The following is a 19,659-nucleotide window of genomic DNA, read 5'->3' as shown; positions in this document are numbered from 1 at the left end:
AAGCACTTTATATCACTCATAAAAAAAGCACTCAGCATTATCTATCAGATGTCAGGTCACCTCACCAGATCCTCTTCAATGCCTCTTTTCTTCCTGATGTACCATAGGGTACAGAGAGGGACCTCTAAAATCAAACCCAATTAAGAAACCCCACTAGTTTAATGCACAACACAGATTATTCACCCATGTGATTACTGTACCATTAAACAAGTCAGGGCATGCACCTCATTTTCCATTCATGATGAGAAACATATTCATTACATTTCATTCACTAGAACTTCCAACTCGTGTTTTTCACAAAAACAATGCACCCAGAATCTCTCACCTCTGACGTGTCTCCTCTCTTACCTCCAACACGGTCCCTGTCCCAGGAATTGTAAGGGGGCCTGTGCAGGCAGCCTATGGCTGTCTCAAGCAGTATCTATGCTGAGGGAATTCTCTCCACATTTGGCCAAGCAGCATTTATGGCCTCTGTATATTGCCATAATGGGAGGGAGGATCTCTCCTTCTGTCCCTACATGTATGAGGATCTAATTCTTATTGTTCCTTGTCCCTAAATTTGTATGTCCTCTTGCAGAAACATGTATTTGTACGTGCACACACTGAGGTAATTATTCCAGTTCAACAGTCACAGTTGTCTCCTCCATGAAAGGCTATGATTATGGTGACTGTTATGCAGCATTACAGTAATGATATTGTTGGGCATGAAGCAAAGCCAGTGATTCTAAGTTTTCTAGGCCTTTAAGCAAGTCCCAATTTGGCGGGCACGGGGAGGTGGAATGAATCCTTTCCGAAGGCACTGGCTGCCAGGTGGGAAAGTGTTTGCCTCATCAGCACTGACTTCCAGGGGATTGATGTGTCAGCACATGAAACGATTCTCTGAGCAAAAAACTGCGCGTGGGGGATATGCAGAAAACACTTGAAGTGAGGGAACCCCATCATTACAAGTACCTGCTTGAGAGATCATGGCATCATGCATAATATTTGTATTACCACATTGATTAAAAAAATGATGGGGCATTATATAAATAACATGAATATCCAGAGTTACAATAGTAAAGGTTAAAAAGGGGTATAAAGCTTCAGGCTTAAGAGCATAAGCCAGTCTCTGACTCTTGTGGTTGGGAAGAAACTTCCTGTGGGGATTTGTTATTCGACTACTGCCTACTTGTAGGTCTTTCTTTCTTTCTTTCTTTCTTCTTCTGTAGCAGCTGGTATTTACTACTGTCCGTGATCAAACTACTGGATTAGATGAACCACTGATCTGATCCTATATGACAATATGACCAGAGTTTGTGCTTGTTTCCACGGAAGCAAGACTGTGCCAAGGATGTTGTGGGCTTGGTTTGAAGACTCAAATCCGGGTCCCACTTCTCCCCTCACCACAGGTAAAGCAATGCTGATAAGGTCAATCAAAGTCAAGTAAAGAGACCAGTTACAGAGAAATCTAGGACCTGCAAAAGAAGGAAACAGCGAGAAGAGTTAAATAAATAACATGGGCATAGGTGCTGGAACTAGGCGTGCTGGGGGAGGGGGAACTGCTGCACCCCCTGGCTCAAAGTAGTTTCCATCATTTACACGGTTTACAGTGTGGTTCATCAGCTCTCAGCACCCTCTCTCTACAAATTGTTCCAGCACCCCTGCATTTGTGGTTCTTTACAGGCCCTGATAGGCCTGGCCCCAGTTCTACTGGAACCATCTGAAACATCCCTTTGCACAGCCCTGCTTCGATCTCACACAAGTGTACATGGCAGAGCTGAGGACTGACAGCCCATTCAGGCTCCTGCAGCATAGACAGCAGGCAGAAATTCACACCCAGTTCTGACATGGCTGTGTTATAACCCAGACTTGTTTTCTAGTCAGTAAAACCAAGGTTTGTTTCTTTTGCTGTGACCATAGCACCCTAAAATTTCAAGAGCTATCTCATTGGCCCTCATAAGTGTCTTTCGTGCTGCTGCTTAAGGCAGCAGATGGCAATTCCCTGAGCATTTAGGGTTCCTATAGCGAGTCCTATGAGAGCTGCTCCTGTCCCCACAGCACATGGGGCTTTCCGGGCCATACTGAATGTGGGCCAGTGCTTGTAGCGTGCACGTGTCAAGAGAAGACAGGGTCTGAGTTTGGTGAAGGAGGGAACGGAGGGTTATGGTGAAAAGACAGGAATGATATCACACGAAAAGGGCTAGTTTGTTTGGCCAGGTCAGCTTCTTTAAAACATCTTACATTCAACTGTAGATTGATAAGTATAAGGCACAGATTTCTGTCTCTGTCGTGTGAATGTCTCTTTAGGATAATACAGCACAAGGTGCAATTATTGGGCACAAGATCACCCCCACCACAGGTAAGAGCAGAACTATTTTTGCGGATTGTTGAATATTCTGAAGTTGCACCCTGGACTGCCAGGGAGCTATTTCGGTAAGGATAATACTTTAGGAAAATGCCAAGCCTCCAGATGCCTTCAGACATACTTGTCTATATTTGTGGTGTATGAGGTCTAAGTGTTCCTCCTCTGGGCTGTATATTTTGAGAGCATGTTAGCAGAAGGCAGCATTGTCACAGCATAATGGTCTTTTGCTGCCAGAGAAGTGCCAAAGCATCTCCAGAGTATTTAACAAACAAATGTTAAGGCCAAAGGTTCTACTGTTCGAGCAGGAGACACTAATCCTGAAACATTTATTCTGTTATAATTAGTGATGAGCAAACCTCAAAAGATGTGGATTCCTATTAGAGACCATGTCAGAATTATCTTTCATACTGGGCTGAAGAAGAGACTCTCTTTAATTTTGGATCTTGTCTGGCATCAAGCACAATGTTGTTACTCAATAATTAATACATTAATTAACAATAATTAATAATAAATCTTGGGAGAATAGCTTTCTTGTGAAATTTCCAGATCTTCTAGTTCTGACTGACTCCCAGTGCAAAAAAATGTCTTTCTAAAAACAGACAATGGTTTGAGGCTAGAGGAATCTTACATTAAGTAAATTGCATCCCAGTCTCTAGTTACAGTGGTACAAATTATACCCTCATTACACTTATGCAGCCTCATTAAGTTCACCTGCATTGCATGGAGGCAGCATGACTTGGTAATAGAGAACTAGACTGGGACCTGGGTTCTCTTCCTGGCTCTGCCACTGGTCTGCTGGGTGATCTTGGGCAACTCACATCACCTCTGTGCCTCAGTTTCTCCAATGAGGAGAAAGATGCTTTCCTTTCTTTGAGGTCTATTGTTGAAAAATGCTTTATCAGAGCTATGTATTATCAACTAAGGAAAGAATTTGGTAATGTTAATGATAGTGAATAGCTGAGTGCTGGATAGTTTAGAGAACAGAGCAGTTAGCTTCACTCATTCAGAATGAAATTCAGCTCTTCCACAGAGCCAGACGTAGCTTTTACATCACTTAAGCCCTCAAAATAGGCCTGTGTGGAAAATAGGTGGTGCATAATCTTGTGCTGGCTCTCTGTACCAGCTGAATTTCACTCTCCAAGAATGGTTCATCCCTAAGGTCCTGACCACACAACTGCATCTCTGCAGAGCCTCATCTTCAGTGGTCCAAGGCAGCCCAACCTCTGCAGGCTCGCCGGCAGCAATTCCGGGCCCAAGGGCAGAACAGTCAAAGGGCCCCCGCTGGCGCCCAGTGAGCTGCCGGCTGTGCTGCTGGGCGCACTCTTCTGGCATGGCCAGGGCTTCCACATGCCTTCCCAGCTGCCTTTGCCGCTGCTGGTACCACCCCGCACATGCTAGGAGCATAGGGCCAACTTCCAGGTTTCCTGGGGGGTGCTTGACACCCCGTTTCGTCCTAGGCCCTTTCCTCCAATGCCCTACCCCCCCGCCCCACCTCTTCCCACCCCTGTTCTGCCCCCTACCCTGAGGACATCCTATATACAACTGGTGCCTTCTCATAGTGGGGGGTATGCAAGATCTAAAGGACAGGTCACGTGTCATCCCCACCGTGCCCAGCCCAGGGCCACCGTGCTCTCCCCGCACCATGTTACGGCACGTTCTGCCACTCTCCCTGGCAGGCAGGAGCCCAAGCGGGGAGCAGGAGGGAGCCCCTTTTAACACTGGCCCCTCCCGGTCACTGCTCTGCAGCCCTGCCTGGCAGCTGCCTGACAGAGCCTGGCTGGGGAGGAGGTGGCTTCCGCTCCCCACCTGGCTTGGCTGCCAGGGACCCCGAGTCTGGGCAGGGAGCAGAAGTCACCTCCACAGCCAGGCTCTCTCAGGCAGCTGCTGCGCAGGGCTGCAGAGCAGCATCTCAGCCTCTGGTCCTGCCCCTTCCACTCCCGGCATCTGGGGCATGTGTTGCCCAGGCCCACCCCTTCCCTGCGTCTTCCCGCCCCCTGCTCCTCCCATTCCCCCCAGCACCTCCGGCATACCGCCAAACAGCTGACGGTGGCAGGCGAGAGGCACTGGGGGAGGATGGGGATGAGCTGATCGGCGGGGCCCGCTGCTGGCAGGGAGGCGCTGTGCGGGGAGGAGGGGACCGCCAGTGGGTGCTCAGCACCCACTTGGTGCCTATGTCTAGGAGCCCTGTGGCCTGCCCACATGATTTAAAAGGGCCCGGAGCTCCCAGCTGCTGCCACCGCTGCTACCACGGCAATAGCCAGAGGTCCCGGGACCTTTTAAATTGCTCAGGCCCCTGGGCAATTGCCCTCTTTGCCCCCCACCCCGTTGGCGGGCCTAAACCTCTGTGTCTGTGCAGAGCCTTTGAAGTCAGTGCCGTTCTACACAGGGGTCCATCCATGCTCCGGTGAATGTGTCAATCCATGCACATGAATTTGTAGGATAGAGCCAGAATGTACAATTAAAAATAAGCAAATAAAAATGTGACTCTAAGTCTTATATGAATAGTGTGGCTGGCATGACTGCTAATTGGCTTTATCAAACTGTAATGGGAAAGAAAGGTCAGGAATCCAGCAGTTGGTCTGACTGGGACAAAATACATTTGATGATGTATTTAGAAAAGTTCAAAATAGCCTTTAAATGGTACCAATATCATTCTAGAATGCTGCATTTACAACATACTTTTCCCCTCTGCTAGTTATATATTTATCTTTTTTGCAAGGTGATAGGCAAATTATATAGATTACTTGGCAGTTTAAAAAAGAAACTAACAGAGTTCCCTTGTCCCGATAGCTTAAATTCCAAACTGCTACCCATTTGAGGAACTGGACCCATCGCTAGAGCTGGTTGAATAATATTCTTCAGATAATTTGACAAATGCCACTTTTTTTCCAAATAAATTATTCAATGAATAGCTTAAAATATTTGCTGAGAAATAGCATCATAATATTAAATAAATAAATGCACTAACCACGCTGAATAACTTAAAAAAATAAAGAAAAATATGTCAGGAGATTAAATACAAAAGGGATTTGGTAATATCATGGAAGCTAAGATCATCTGAAATAAGGTCCTGGGACAATAATGGAACTGACGTACAATAGCTTCTAAAGAACAGCATGCACCTTGTTAACGTAATCCCTGAAAGGCTTCCAAACTTCCTGAAATCTGGCCCTTCTGTTCCCGAGTGTAAATATGATCTCATAGGAAATAATCTGGGAGAGGCAGACTAGCTCCTCTGCACAGTCAAGGTGGCATTGTTCTTTTAATACCCTAGGATGACTCGCTTCCCTGCCATGCGTTCAATGATCAACTTTGCCTTTAAAAAAAGAAAAGGAGTACTTGTGGCACCTTAGAGACTAACCAATTTATTTGAGCATAAGCTTTCGTGAGCTACAGTTCACTTCATCGGATGCATACTGTGGAAAGTATAGAAGATCTTTTTATACACACAAAGCATGAAAAAATGGGTGTTTACCACTACAAAAGGTTTTCTCTTTTGTAGTGGTAAACACCCATTTTTTCATGCTTTGTGTGTATAAAAAGATCTTCTATACTTTCCACAGTATGCATCCGATGAAGTGAGCTGTAGCTCACGAAAGCTTATGCTCAAATAAATTGGTTAGTCTCTAAGGTGCCACAAGTACTCCTTTTCTTTTTGCGAATATAGACTAACATGGCTGTTACTCTGAAACCAACTTTGCCTTTGCAGCCAAGTCCCCATTATCAGAAATTGCAGTGATTTCAATGTGGTTTCACTAGTGTATAACTGAGATTAGAACTGGTCCTAATAAATTGGTGTGTCTTAAATACTGGCCTTGATATAGTTTATTATCCATCTCCCAGCTTTCTACCAAAACTCCTTTAAAATGTAACATCCTAAAACATATGCCACCAATCATTCTTTAAGATGGGGAGAAAAATTAAGAGTACAGACGAGGGGACAAAGATATTTCTTGCAATCGTTCCAGATATATCGAAGAAGGTAAGCAGGATTAAAGCATAGATTGAAGTCCAGGAGCTTCTGAGTTGGTGTGACAAGAAGGGCTGTAAGAAAAGATACCCATCTCACATCAGGTCCTGATCCTGCAAGCCCTGCTATGTGGAAATTGGTAAGAAGTTTAGAATGTATATACCTCCATTGGGCCCCTTGTAAAATACCTCTTTCTCCAGATGGTTACCTCACTCAGTGTGCTTTAAAGGTTCTGTAATAATTTTGGGTATGCCCAGGACTTCCTTACTTTATACAGCCCAAGAAGGGAAGCACACTAAGTAGCCTCTATCGCTGAAAGCCTTGTACAGCAGCTAGTGTTTATCAGTCTTCACTGGCAGTGGAGAAAGAACAAAGGTATCTGTTTTTTGTTTAGTTAATGTGAACGGATAGTAACTGTGCTGAATTGCAATTGCTCTGAGCCTAAGCAGAGAGTTCTGTGGCACACTGCAAAGTTGTTAAGTTTGGCACTCGGCACTGGTTTCCAATCAAACATTTTCTTAACCATATTAGGTTATATGGAAATCAGCCAACAAGCAATAGGCTTTTGATGTACTTATTGTTTGTGCACACATTTTATGTACCAGACAGCCACTGTTTTACATAATAACATTTAGCAGGTTTAATAAAATGGGACAAATGTAGCTAAATTTACTATTACAATTTTATAATTAAAAAGAGAGCCTAGGGAAAAGGAACAACAGTTTTGTATAATTAACCCCAAAGTATTATTACATGTAGCACTTTTTATCCAAGGATCTCAAAGTGTTTACAAATATTAATTGAACACTCCAATAAACAGGTGATAGGTAAATATTATGCTATTTCCCAGGTGAGAAATGGAGGCACAGAAAGATGATGTGACTTGACCAAGGTCACCCTGTAAGTTAGTGCCACAGCTGCTTTAAACCAGTTCCCTGCTCTAATCACTAGACAGATCAGCTCCCACTAACGAGGATCACTGACGTTCAGATAAAATAATGCTCCCGATGAACCTTTCAGCAAGGCTAGAATCTTCAACAAGATCCGCACACCTCTATGTACTACTTCCTGGTTTCAGCCAGGAACAGAAGGTATCATGAGCAATGCTGTTCCTCTGTTCTTGTAATATTGCCAGGCTATCCCAAACTAGAAAATATTGGGAATCCAAGAAAAGAGCCTAATGTCACAAGAGTGCCTCAGAATCATAGGTATTAGAGAGGGAAAGGACTTATTCAGCACATCTGTTCCAAATCCCTGACAATGAATTGTTTCCTATTGAACATCTAATAGTTTTTTGTTGTCTAGATTTAAAACACACAAATGATGGTGTTTCCATGTTTCTTGGTCAACTACTCTACAGTAGGACTGGTCAAATTTTTCTGTCAAAACTGGTTTTTGATGGAAAATTGAATGTTCAACTAAATGACATTTTTCTTGAAATTCTTGGCTTTTTTAACAAAAAAACCAAACACCAAAAACTTCAATTCTGAAATTCACCGTATCTCATGAGAGCTGTGATTTGGGCCCTTCATGCCCCCATTCTCCTCTGTGGGCTGGATCCCCTCGCCAGACTACACATGCCTCCTAGCATGACCACTGGAATCCCGTGATGCGCCGAGGTGGCTCAGCAAGAGGGGAGACTGTTGTGCATCATGGAAGAGGTAACTCAGCCAACGAGCCTAGCTCACAGAGAAGAATGGGGCATGAAGCACCGTAGCATCCCAGGTAGTCAGTTTTATGTAGCACTGAGCTGAAACAAAACTTTCAATTTTTTTTCACAAATTGAAATGAGAACTTTCATTTTGGGAATTCTATCTTCAAAACACTTCATTTCAATCAAAAAATATGTCATCTTGAAAGTGTTCAGTTTTTGGCTGACAGCTCCATGGAAAATCTTATCTTTTCATCAAAGACGTTTTCCAACGAGATCTCTTTCAGAGCCTAATAGATGTCACTATTAGAAATATTTTCCTGATATTTTCCATTCTTAATTTGGTTATATTATTCATAGCTATAAAACCTTGTTTAATTCAGAATAATTCCTTGCCCTCCTTGCTAATGCTTTCAAATACTTGTAGACAGTTGTCACATCCGTTCCTTAGTATTTAGTTAATATATGCATATTTAGCTCTTTTAATCTTTCTTTGCAAGTCAATCTCTCCTGTTTCCTGATAACTTTTATAGCTTTTCTGGAGAAAGATCACAGGTTGTTATATGACTCAGGAAATTAGTTGTCTGGAACTGAATGCTGTATTCCAGGTGTGATCACACCAGAGCTGTATATTACCTCTCTGCTCCATGACAATGATGCCTTTTGAATACAGCCCCAAAGCACTTGGGCTTTTGTTACTGCCATGTCCTAGTCCAACCTCCAAAGAAATTGGGATAAACATCCAAATCTTTAAACCTTTTGAGCTTCACTGTAGCTAATTTTGATATAGTTCAAAGATACAATAGTGACTGAAATGCCTGCCCTTAATTTGTAGCTAAAGAGAGTCATCTCTCGAAGCTGGAACTTAAGCCTGGGAAAGAGAACTTATTTGTTCTAACCCTGGTTCTGCTGCTGACTTGCTATGTGACCTTAGACAAGTTACTTAAGTTCTCTGTTTCAGTTTCCCTCTCTGTAAAAGGAGGGTGATACCCCAGTAACCACACTTAATGGGGTTGTTATGAGGTTTAGCTAATGTTTGTATAGTGCTTTGATAACGCTTTCCACTTTTAGTACATTACATTACTTGGGCAAGTGATGGTGACAAAGCAAGTTACATATTACCTGTGAATTTACATTATATGGTCCCATTGATACTGAGAACTACAGTCACCAGAAATTCCACTTCAGCACAGTCATTCATCATTCTGTTTGCTAAAAGAGGAGGAGAACTAAATAAAGTAAAATGGATCAACTTCATCTTAGGTGTAACTCTAGCAAGTTCACCAGCGGTGCATTTGGGCCAATGTGCCTAAGAAATAAGCACATTTGGAGACTTGTTGATTTTGAAAAAGACCTCTACAATTAAATATGTAATCAGCTAAAGATCTTAAAGTGATTGTTCGGTGTTGTATGAGGAAGAAAGAGGAAATGACAAGGTCCTGACTCTCTGTTGCCCTGCAACTGTAAAGACGTTTACACCAGAGTGAAATGAATGCAAAGTGGATGTAAAATGCTACAAAATCAAAATGATAAAGGGCACAGTGAGTGTAAAATACTATTATACATCCACAGTACATTGGTGTAAATGACGATACAAGCAGCGCAATGGACAATCAGGACCCCCACAGCTTAATCCTGCAATCCCTGACTCTCACAATTAATCTTTAATTGAGCCCATCCCTGCTTATATGAGTCAGGGTTTGCAGGATTGGACCCAAGACACTATATAAACTTGTAAATGTGTCTGATTTATATCATTATTAAACTAGATCGACTTTTTCGGAGTGAACAATTTGAGGTTGCTGAAAATAAACCAGATCGAAGAAAGGAATTCTCTCAGAGATAGTTCACATGTTTACTCAGTTGCTGATATAATCTTAGCTATAAGAGATTACAAAACCACTGGAATGAGTAGCTTCCTTATCTGAGTGTAATGCCCAAGATTAAGGCTTTTGCTGTGTATTTCATAGAGACCAGGACTGGGATGAGGCATGATGAGAAGGTAGCAATGAGTGATCTGAAGTATGCAGAGGAGAAGCTCAGGATTGCACCATTCTTGAGGGATTAGAAATATTTATGTTATCTACATGTGTCAGAAGCCATTGCTCTATAAATAAAATCAAGTTAATTTAACATAAAACTGGTAGAGACGGTAACCGCACCGTTAAATTCAGACAAATAGGAGAGGGAGTGGGTGGAGACTCAAATACCCATACTAGAAGGACCCTAACTTTTGATTCTAGTTTAATTCTCCCAAGAACTATTTGTGTGTAATTTTGGTCCAAGATAACAGCTATTCTTGAGAGAATCTGATCTCACCATTTTCAGCCATTTCAGGCTAAAATCTCCTGGGAACAGTTTCCAAGATTTTGGCACCATCTGATCTGAACTCTGAACCAGACTTAAGTTCCGCAGCATAACCTGATCTGGACCCAAATAGTATCTCCTCCAGTGCTCATCTGTCTGCAGAGGGTGGAATCTAGTGTGGTTTTTTTTAATTCTCAATTATATATATATATAATTTTGAAAGTAAAAAGAAATCATCCACAGTTTCCCTCTAACCAGATTAAGATTTCATGTTTCTACTCCGTTACAAATGATTATCAGCAGAGACTAATGAAACCTAAAATAGGTAGGCAAAAATGTGGTTCCAACTCTACAACTATTTACCCTTATTATTGTTCATGTTTGTATGTTATGGTAATACCTAGCGGGCTCAGCTGAGATTGGGGCTGCATTGTGCTAGGAACTTCACAGACATCTAGGGAGTGTAAATCCCTTCCTCTAAGAATTTACAATCTAGACAAGATGAAGGTTAAGAGGGGAATCTCTTTGCGCAAGGTCATAAGCGGAGCTGGGACTAGAACCCTTGTCTCATGACTCCTACGCTAGTGCCCTATCCACTAGAACACTGTCCCTTTTATATAGAAAGCAGTTTTCCTGGCAGCTCTGCTGACAGGTACAGAGGGTATTGGAGCCTTGAACCCACCTCCTTCCCCCAATCCTGCTAGGGCACTAGCCCCATGAAATCCTTGTGCTCATGGCAGTAGAAGCATCTGTTGCAGCTGTGTACTGCACATGATGTGCGTTCCCTCGATAGAGGCCCCTTCCACAACCATATACGGGCTGGCCACAATCTGGGCCTAAGCTTCAGAGTTTTCAATAAACTCCTAAATAAAACAGTGTGTTTTTTCTAGAGATAGGTCCAAGTTAGGAAGCTGGATGAGATCTGGATCCAAATGTACTTTGTGTGTGTGTATTCTGATTCAGTGTTCCATTTTGCCCCATCTCTAATTTTTCACTGGCAGAATTACCATGCTTTTTTTGCATCTGCCTGCAGAGTACCTCGTTGTGTCATGTAAACTAGGGATGGATCCAGAAATACTACCACATTTACCCATAATTCACAGATAATTTTTTTTATTGTTGTATTTTTTACTGTTCCAAAATTTTAGCTAATCAAAATCTTGGAAAAATGATTAAATAGCTTGGCCATAATATGTTATTTTATGACTGTTAATAAAATGTCTAGTTATTCATGTTCAGATAAGGGCAATCAAATCTCTTGCTTGAGGGCATGAGCTGATTACTACAGGGTTCAGAAAGGAATTCATCTGTCTCCCCGCATGCAGCATTATACAACTACCTAGGTGCATGATGGGTATTTTTCACCTTTTTTTGAAGCCATAAGTATTGCTACTGCTGGAGGCAGGACAGCAAAATTAGTACAGAAAATCCTTAGATTCCTATGATCCAAGCAGTTGACACAGAAATATATGCATAAAAAGAAGAAAATATAGAATCATAGAAAAGAAGGGCTGGAAGAGATCTTGAGAGGTCATCAAGTCCAGCCCCCTGTGCTGAGCAGGACCAAGTAAACCTAAAGCAACCCTGACAGGTGTTTGGCCAACCTGTTCTTAAAAATCTCCAATGATGAGCATATCTCAAACAAATTAAATAAGTGGAGAGTTAAAGTGAAGCCAATAGTGTGTATAGGAGGAGAGTTTCTAATGCACTCCCTTTTAAAAGTCAAGGGAAGCTGGTCATTTTAACAGCCCTTCATGTCTTTGAAGACCTTCCTCTTAGCTTTCTGATTACAATTTTAAATTGTAACTGTATTCAGAGGAAAAGGGATTGAGTTAACATGAAGATTAAAATGTTAATGTTTTGCAAAATTCCTGCCACATCTTCAGTGTTTAAAGCTATCCCAGTATGTTTTTTGTATATTGATTGTATTGTTGGCTTATTGAGCATAGACAACATTCATAGTCGTATTTAAAATGCGTAGGTGATTTTGGTAGATTCGTTGCAAATCTTTGATACCCTTGGCCATTTGTTTTTATGGATCTCGAGTTGAATCCTATGGTGGTTTCCTCTGCAAGGGTTCCTTAAAGGACTGGTAATAATGAGGCATACTTCTTCTCTCTCTGGTCTTCTGGGGATTCCATTCTGGCAGTCCCTCTTTTTTTAAGATGTTCATGTGGCTTGTAGAGGAGAGAGTGAAGTTTTGCTGCAGTGTCAGGGGTCTCCCAAATGGGTAAATTGAAACACAAAAAGAATAGGTGACTAGGTGAAGGTCACACATGTGACAGTGATCTTGGATTAGAATTCAAGAGTTCCTGGCTTTGTTCCCAAGGCTCACTAGATCTTTTTACCAAAATCCCATTTATTATGGACTAAACCTACATGCATTCTGTATATGGAACTCCCCTTGAAAACAATGGAAGTTGAAGTGTAATTTTAGGTAAGTTCTATGGCCTGTATGCATGTTGAACGTGACTCCAAGCCAACTGAAGTGAAAGGCAGTCTTTCCATGGTCTTCAATAGGCTTTGGATCAGACACATCACCATTTCCCTGAGGCCTTGATCATAGGCACTGACTCTGTGGATGCTCCAGGGCTTTGGGAAAAAAAACGGTGGGTGCTCAGCACCCTCCAGCCACAGCTGTTCGGCGGTGCCGCCAATCAGCTCTTTGGCTGCGCCTCTGATCAGGTAATCCGGGGCACTGCCAAACAGCTGATTGGGGACACGACCAAACAGTTGTTTGGTGGCTTGGGGAGAGGCTTCGGAGAGGGCAGAAAGCAGCAAGCAGCAGGTAGGCGGGGGCCTCGGAGTGGGGAGCGGGAAGAGGTGAAGTGAGGGTGGGGCCTTGGGGAGAGGGTGGAGCAAGGGTGGGGCCTCAAGGAAGAGGACGGGAGGGGGCCTCAGGGTGGAGTGGGGGTGAAGCACTCCTGGGGAAAAGGAAAAGTTGGTACCTATGGCCTTGACCCAGCAGTTCTGTCATATTTATTTTTTTTTTAGCTAATTTAAGAGTTTTATTAACTGTGTGTTACAATGTCTACAATGAACATCTGGCTAATATTTAAATAAGACCATGACTCTCCAAGTGTCAGTCATCTAGGCAAGATAGTTGCAGCTAAGCATAACTAATCAGCCCTGCACCTAATCATCAACTCTCAACGTTTCTTTGCAATTGCTAGGGCACCTGCTAATGAGAAAATATAAATGACAGACATTACAAAGATGCAAAATTGTGTTTTTAATTATCCACTTTTAGTTTTAAGAACCAAAATACGCCTCTGTGCCTTTAGCTCCATAAATGTTTGTTAAAAACATTGCTATGTAGTATCCATACTAAATACAAGGGATATGGCGTGAAGAATTAAAATACAATCACAGAAAAGATAAATACAATTAATTACCAGTTTATATTTGTATAACACTGAGGATCTCAAAGTGGATTTCAAACATTAATGAATGGAATGTTACATGTCCTCATTATTTATTTATTTTTTCTGTGGTAGCACTTCTGTAACTAGTCACAGACCAGGACCCCATTATGCTAGGTCAGTGGTGGGCAACCTGCGGCCGTGGCCCACCACTGCGCTAGGTATTGTACAAACACAGAACAAAAAGACCATCCCTGCTCACATCTCTGGGAGGTACAGAAGTATTATCTTTACTTTGCATATGATTAAAATGAGGCAAAGAAAAGCAAAGTGACTTGCTTAAGGATGTCTAGGTAGAGCTGACTTCAGATCCAGATCTCTTGGCTCCTAGATATGTGCCTTAACCATAAGACTGCCATGCTTCCTGTTTATTAAAAATGCAAAATAAAGTGTAAATTACTAAAATATAAAATAAATCATAAAAAGCTAAAAATGCTCACATGGAGTATGACCTACTGGATAGTGCACTGGACTGGGACTCAGGAAACTGGGTCCTCTTCCTGGTTCTGCCACTGGCCCACTGGGTGACCTTGAACAAATCACTTCACCTTTGTGCCTCAGTTTCTCTATCTTTAAAATGGAGATAATGATACTTTGTAAATCACTTTGAGATCTACAGATGAAAAGCACGATATAGGTAATTAGGTACAAGGAACTAGATAATTTTATTTTTAGAAGTCAGGGTGGGATGGACTGAAATAATATATTAGAGGAATCCTTAAAGGATAGGTGACATTAAAGCTTAGCTACTTCCCATGATGGAGCTCCCTTATTAGGTCTTGAATATATTATAATGTTAATTCCTTGGGACCCTATCCTTCAAGGTGCTGAGTATTGTATTGCTGCAAACTGGAGCGCACCCCAACTCCCACTGAAGTCAGCAGAAGTTGAGTGTTCAGTAGCTTATGAGAGTCTCTCAACACCAACCCCTTGGTTTCTATATAAAACTTTCCAGACAGGGTGGACTGTACAGAGAAGGCCTGATTCATTCTGTAGCTATGTCCCAGTGTCCCAGTGGTTAGTTTTTTTTGGACTCTGCATATTCCATGACTGATGGAGCCACGTTCATAGAGCTTTCCATAAACCACATCATTCTTAAAAGAAATTTATGGACTCAAATTGGTAACTAGTTACATAGGAGAAATAGCAACATATCTGATTACCATACAAAGGAAAATCTGGGTTTACCACTAATGGCAGATAAAAATTAATACTTGCAAAAGAGACACGTATGATCTATTTGTACGTGTCTTATGTTTCCATAATTAAATATTAAAATGTCTTTAAGTTTAAATAGCCTTCTGAAAAAAAAAGTGGTGGTGGGGAGGGTCATTAGTCTCTGGTGGTTGTCACAAATGATTAATAGTTTGCTCTTCTGACAAAAGTATGCTTTGGTTCAGCAAAGCACTTAAGCATGTACATAACTTTAAGCACGTGCTTAAGTGCTTTGCTGAAATTGGGTCCTAGCCCGCAAAATTTCTTTCAAAGTGAGACTAGACTGAAATAATAAATAAATCTGTTAAGGTGCTACCTACTTCTTTCTGCCTATGCCAAATTATTGGGCAAGTGCAAGCTAATGTCTTAGAAAAAAAGGGCAAAAGTCCATTTTTCCCCCTTACAATGAGTAATTCACGTCCTGTCTCAGTTGGAAGTTTCTCTGCTAATTGTAGAACTAGTGAAATGGTGACAACTCAAAAGCCAAGAAAACAAAAGCTGAAGTATTGAGATGAAAGAGGTTTTAGTCACTGTTTGATTTTTGTATGTCTTTGTTAAGACCTAATTAACTTCAGTGAGTAGCATTTTAAAAAAAAGGAAATATTTGTTAAGATTCAACACCCTCTTCCCTTCCTTTTAGGGGTTTAAGAGCTAACAATAAACATCCCCTATTCCCCTCAGTGGTTCTTCAACAAAACCCAGGAAGACTAGCATTATGAATGAAATCCTGACCCTACTGAAACCAATGACAGAATCACATTGACTTCAATAGGGCCAGGATTTCACCCTGCTTTCCTGATATTTTCAAGATAAAAAACAAGCAGGGGGGGAAAAATGACTTTTGTTAAAACATCCAAAAACATAGAGCAAAACAAGTGCAAGCCCATTTTAAAAAAATCCACTGACGGTGTACTTTAAAGGTATTTCCATTTAGATAATTTCAGTGACTAAATATTACCATTGCTCTCAAATGGTAATATTTTTATATGCGCAGGAAATATCATCTCGCTTTTGTAAAGTGTCTTTCACTTTCCCCACACCAGTATCCAGCCTTTTATAGGGTGGGGCACATCAGTTTTATACAATGCACACCAATATTAGACAATCATGTAGGATAGAAAGCGAAGAAGAGAAAGGGAAGAAATACAGTGAGTTTGGGGATAGGTAGAACTATCCACGTTCAGATTTGCCCAAGCGCCGCTACTCCTGTGAGAAGCTCTGAGATTTTTAATAACCACAAGAGGTGAAGACCTAGGGTTAGGTTCTCAGGCCAAGTTGGGTCCCCTTTATGCCATCTGAGTGGTGCAAAAGGGATGTAATCTGGCCCCAGATACCAGTTGGGAATTCTCTGGGCAGAGGTGTTGCCAGCTTGATTCCTGTGTAAACCTCCTCAGTACCACGTAGCATAGGCAGTGTAATGGGGCGGGGAGCTTCAGTTTGTTTCCTTATAACAATTCTCTGCTGGTGAATGGTCCATTAGGGACCACAGACAGCAGTCATAAGTTAGAGCAGCCTCTAGGCTTATTTGAATTATACCAGGCAGGGTCTGGGACAGCTTGAGAATCAGGGAACCATAACGAGCTTCCTGACAACTCCCCCCACCCATCAAGATATGCATCACGTAGGAGAGAATGTGTTTTTTCTCTCATATGAAAGATAGAACCTCCAACAGTGCAGGCCACCCACCATGCAAAGGCATTGATTCCATTACTGACTCTGAGGAAAGAGCACCACTTACCATCAGCACTTACTACTAGAAATGGATTTTCCGTGGAGGTCGATCAGCCAAACACTTAACGAGGCTCAGACTGAGGTTGCACAAAGGGTGGAAAACGATTTTGTTTATTCATATCTTCTTCATATTCATTTAATTTATTGCACCATTTTCTTTCCTTTTTTTATGTTTGACAGCAGCAAATATATTCGATTGAGTGTTGTATAAACCCTTGCCGGGCTTATCATTGATATGGCTACATGCATGAAAACAAAAACATCAGGAGGTTCAGTTCTGCGTGTCTGAGGCAAAGCTGCCATCGCCCTTAATAGGAGCTTTTCTTGAATGAGGGGTGCACAATCAATATTACAGTGAGGAAAATTTGGCACACAAGGGCAAAATCTATAGGAATGACTTGAATGTTTTATCAGAATTTGCCTATATCTTTGTAATCAGAAAAGGAAATTCAAACATTCTCTATTTTTATGTTCTAGTAGTATTTATAGGCCCCTAACTGAGCTGAGGGCCTCACTATGCTAGGCATTGCACAAACACTTAGTGAGAGACAGTCTCTGCCCTAAAAGCTTAGAATCTAAGGCTTTGTCTACACTGCACTTTCATCGGTAACACTTTTGTTGTTCAGGACTGTGAAAAAAACACACCCCCCCCCCCGAACGACGAAATTTTTGCCGATGACCAGCGCCGGTATGGGCAGTACACTCTCCCGCCGACAAAGCTACCGCCTCTTATTGGGGGTGGATTTATTTGGTCTGCGGGAGAGCTCTCTCCTGCCGACAAAGAGCAGCTACACCGTGCACCTTTTAGCGGCACGGCTGTAGGGGCACAGCTGTGTCGCTAAAAGGTGCGTTGTGTAGAAATAGCCTAAGTAGACGAGAAACAAAAGTTGGGACGGGAAACAGAGGCACACAAAAGAGAAGCGACTTCCAGGAAAATTACGCATCAGGTCAGTCTGAGCACGGGGAATACAAGCCACGAGTCTTGAGTCCCAGGTGAGTGCTCTATTTGCTAGAACATGTTGCCCCTTTTCTAGCTGGTTAATCCATTTCATTCTCAGGTTCTGTTTATTTTACACTGTTTGAATGTTCAATGTGGGAATAACCATCATGTCCGCAAACCTCTCCATTGAGGCACTTGTGCCTGGAGTGCCTCCTCCTATGGTACAATCTAGAAAGGATGGGGATCCGGGGCTGTCTCCTCTCTGCTTGTGGATTGCTTTGCCCCTTAATGTGAACCACAGTAGATTACTTACCTCTAGCTGGGAAAGACTGGAGACTTTTTTGGTCCCTTTTGACTTTTGTTTTGTTTGTGTGAATGCATTTGTCGTTTTTGGCACCTTGGTGGATGGATTATTGGGGAATTTGCTACGTGGCTTGAGTTCTGTTTAGTTATTTGGCCACGCTGCTTGTTTGAAATTCCTAAAGTATTTTTTAATGTGTGCTAGTGATTCAGAGAGCTTTAGGTTTGATCACTCTAGAGAAAAGGAAGCTGATGGGGTGACTATTTGTAATAAACCTGCCTACTTAGTTGTTGTCAGGACACTTATGATCCTGAAATATGCTGAGCACCCGTGGCTGCCACTGACTCTAATAGGAATTGAGGCTTCTTAGCACCACAGGGGAGGTGCTCCTTAGGTTCCAGGATCAGGCTCCAAATGATGAAATAAAATGCCTCTAGCTGATTTCTGATCACAGCCATTAAGTTTCACACACAAACACACACACACGGCGTGAGGGAATAGGAAGAGAGAATTGGTGGACTATATGTGATTAATGCATACTTACTCTGTTGCCTGCAAAGGAGTCATACAATGATGAAGGGGATGCATGCTTTGATTTATTTGCTTCTAGTTTAAAGTTGTGGAGCCCTAAAAATGACTAATGAATCTCCTTTCAAGGTTCATATCTATGACCTAATTCAGATGTGCAGGAATCTAGTCTTCCCTAACTGCAGCAGAAAGTTTAGGTTTGCTCATCCAAGGAGTTATAGTCAAAGGCAGAGACACTGGACAAGATCCAGCACAAATAGCTCAGTTCCAGTGAAAACAGGAATCAGATGTACCGTGCATATGATAGACTAATAGGCCAATGCTATTTACCATATGTTAATTGCAGTTCCATTATACTAAATTTTTCTTATGTGAAATTGTTGTAATTATTACCATATAATCAACATCATAAGATGTCAGGCAGGAATACTGTGTCTTTAACAATGATTGCTGTGGTAGAATCCTTTTTTTTTTTTTGTCTGTGTATCTTTTAAATTCATTCTTTAAAGCTAAGCCATGTATGCATATATTGGGTCAGATCTTCTGCTGGTGTAAGTCATCTTAGCTCCATTTATATCAATAGAGCTATGCCGGCTAAGAATTTCTCCCATTGCTTTATGCTCTGGGCCTCAGAAGGTGTTTTGTTGTATTATTCCGCTTATGTCAAATATTTATAATTAAATCTGCTCATGGATTTTTGACTAAATATTTTTATTCATAAAATGTTGATTTGTCAAAATCATAGGAAAAAAAATGGTTTCTATGAATTATCCAGTTCAAAAACATTTTGGAAAAAAAAAGTTTTGAAATTTTGTTTTTTTTAAATGAATTTTTTTTGCATTGAAACAACTTTTCATTTTGAAATTAACTTACTTTAGAGTTTAAAAGACAAAAATTAAAACAATGTTTTGAAATTATCAAACTGTTTTGATTGGATTTTGGGTTTGTGAAAATTTTTGAGATTTTGACTTTTTTGTCCTGAGTCAAGATGAGAATGGAGTTTTGTTTGTTTTGTTTTTAAACTCAAATTTTCATGGGACAAGAAAACCTTTTGCTGCCAGCTCTACTTGGAAATAGTTTTTATGCAATATACATTGTTAGAGTATAATATTATAATTAGCCAATTTTGCTCTCAGGAATATGGGAGTAAATCTGGATTGATCTGATCCGGGTCAGCAGAATAACTTCAAGTACTATCTGGTGTGCTAACAATGATGCAATTCATAGTCATTCAGAATGACTTGGGCCAG

At 41.5% G+C, this 19,659-nt stretch overlaps 1 protein-coding gene across 8 annotated transcripts in view; it reads left to right on the top strand.

The window, feature by feature from the left end:
- The window catches only part of CALD1 (caldesmon 1), a 245,945-nt gene that overhangs the window by 57,928 nt on the left and 168,358 nt on the right, over nt 1-19,659 (top strand). For 2 of the 8 annotated variants that reach the window (XM_084611422.1, XM_084611420.1), the window contains exon 2: nt 6,313-6,453. The exons of the other annotated variants lie outside the window; for them this stretch is intronic. The gene's annotated coding sequence lies outside the window, so the exon portion shown is untranslated. The remainder of the gene's footprint in view (nt 1-6,312; nt 6,454-19,659) is intronic. 8 annotated transcript variants of the gene reach the window in all.

This window comes from Lepidochelys olivacea, assembly GCF_965140295.1.
Source record: "Lepidochelys olivacea isolate rLepOli2 genome assembly, chromosome: 1".
In the NCBI taxonomy this organism is placed as follows: Eukaryota; Metazoa; Chordata; order Testudines; family Cheloniidae; genus Lepidochelys; species Lepidochelys olivacea.
Note: the sequence above shows the minus strand (reverse complement) of the source record. Positions and strands in the feature narration are given on the sequence as shown.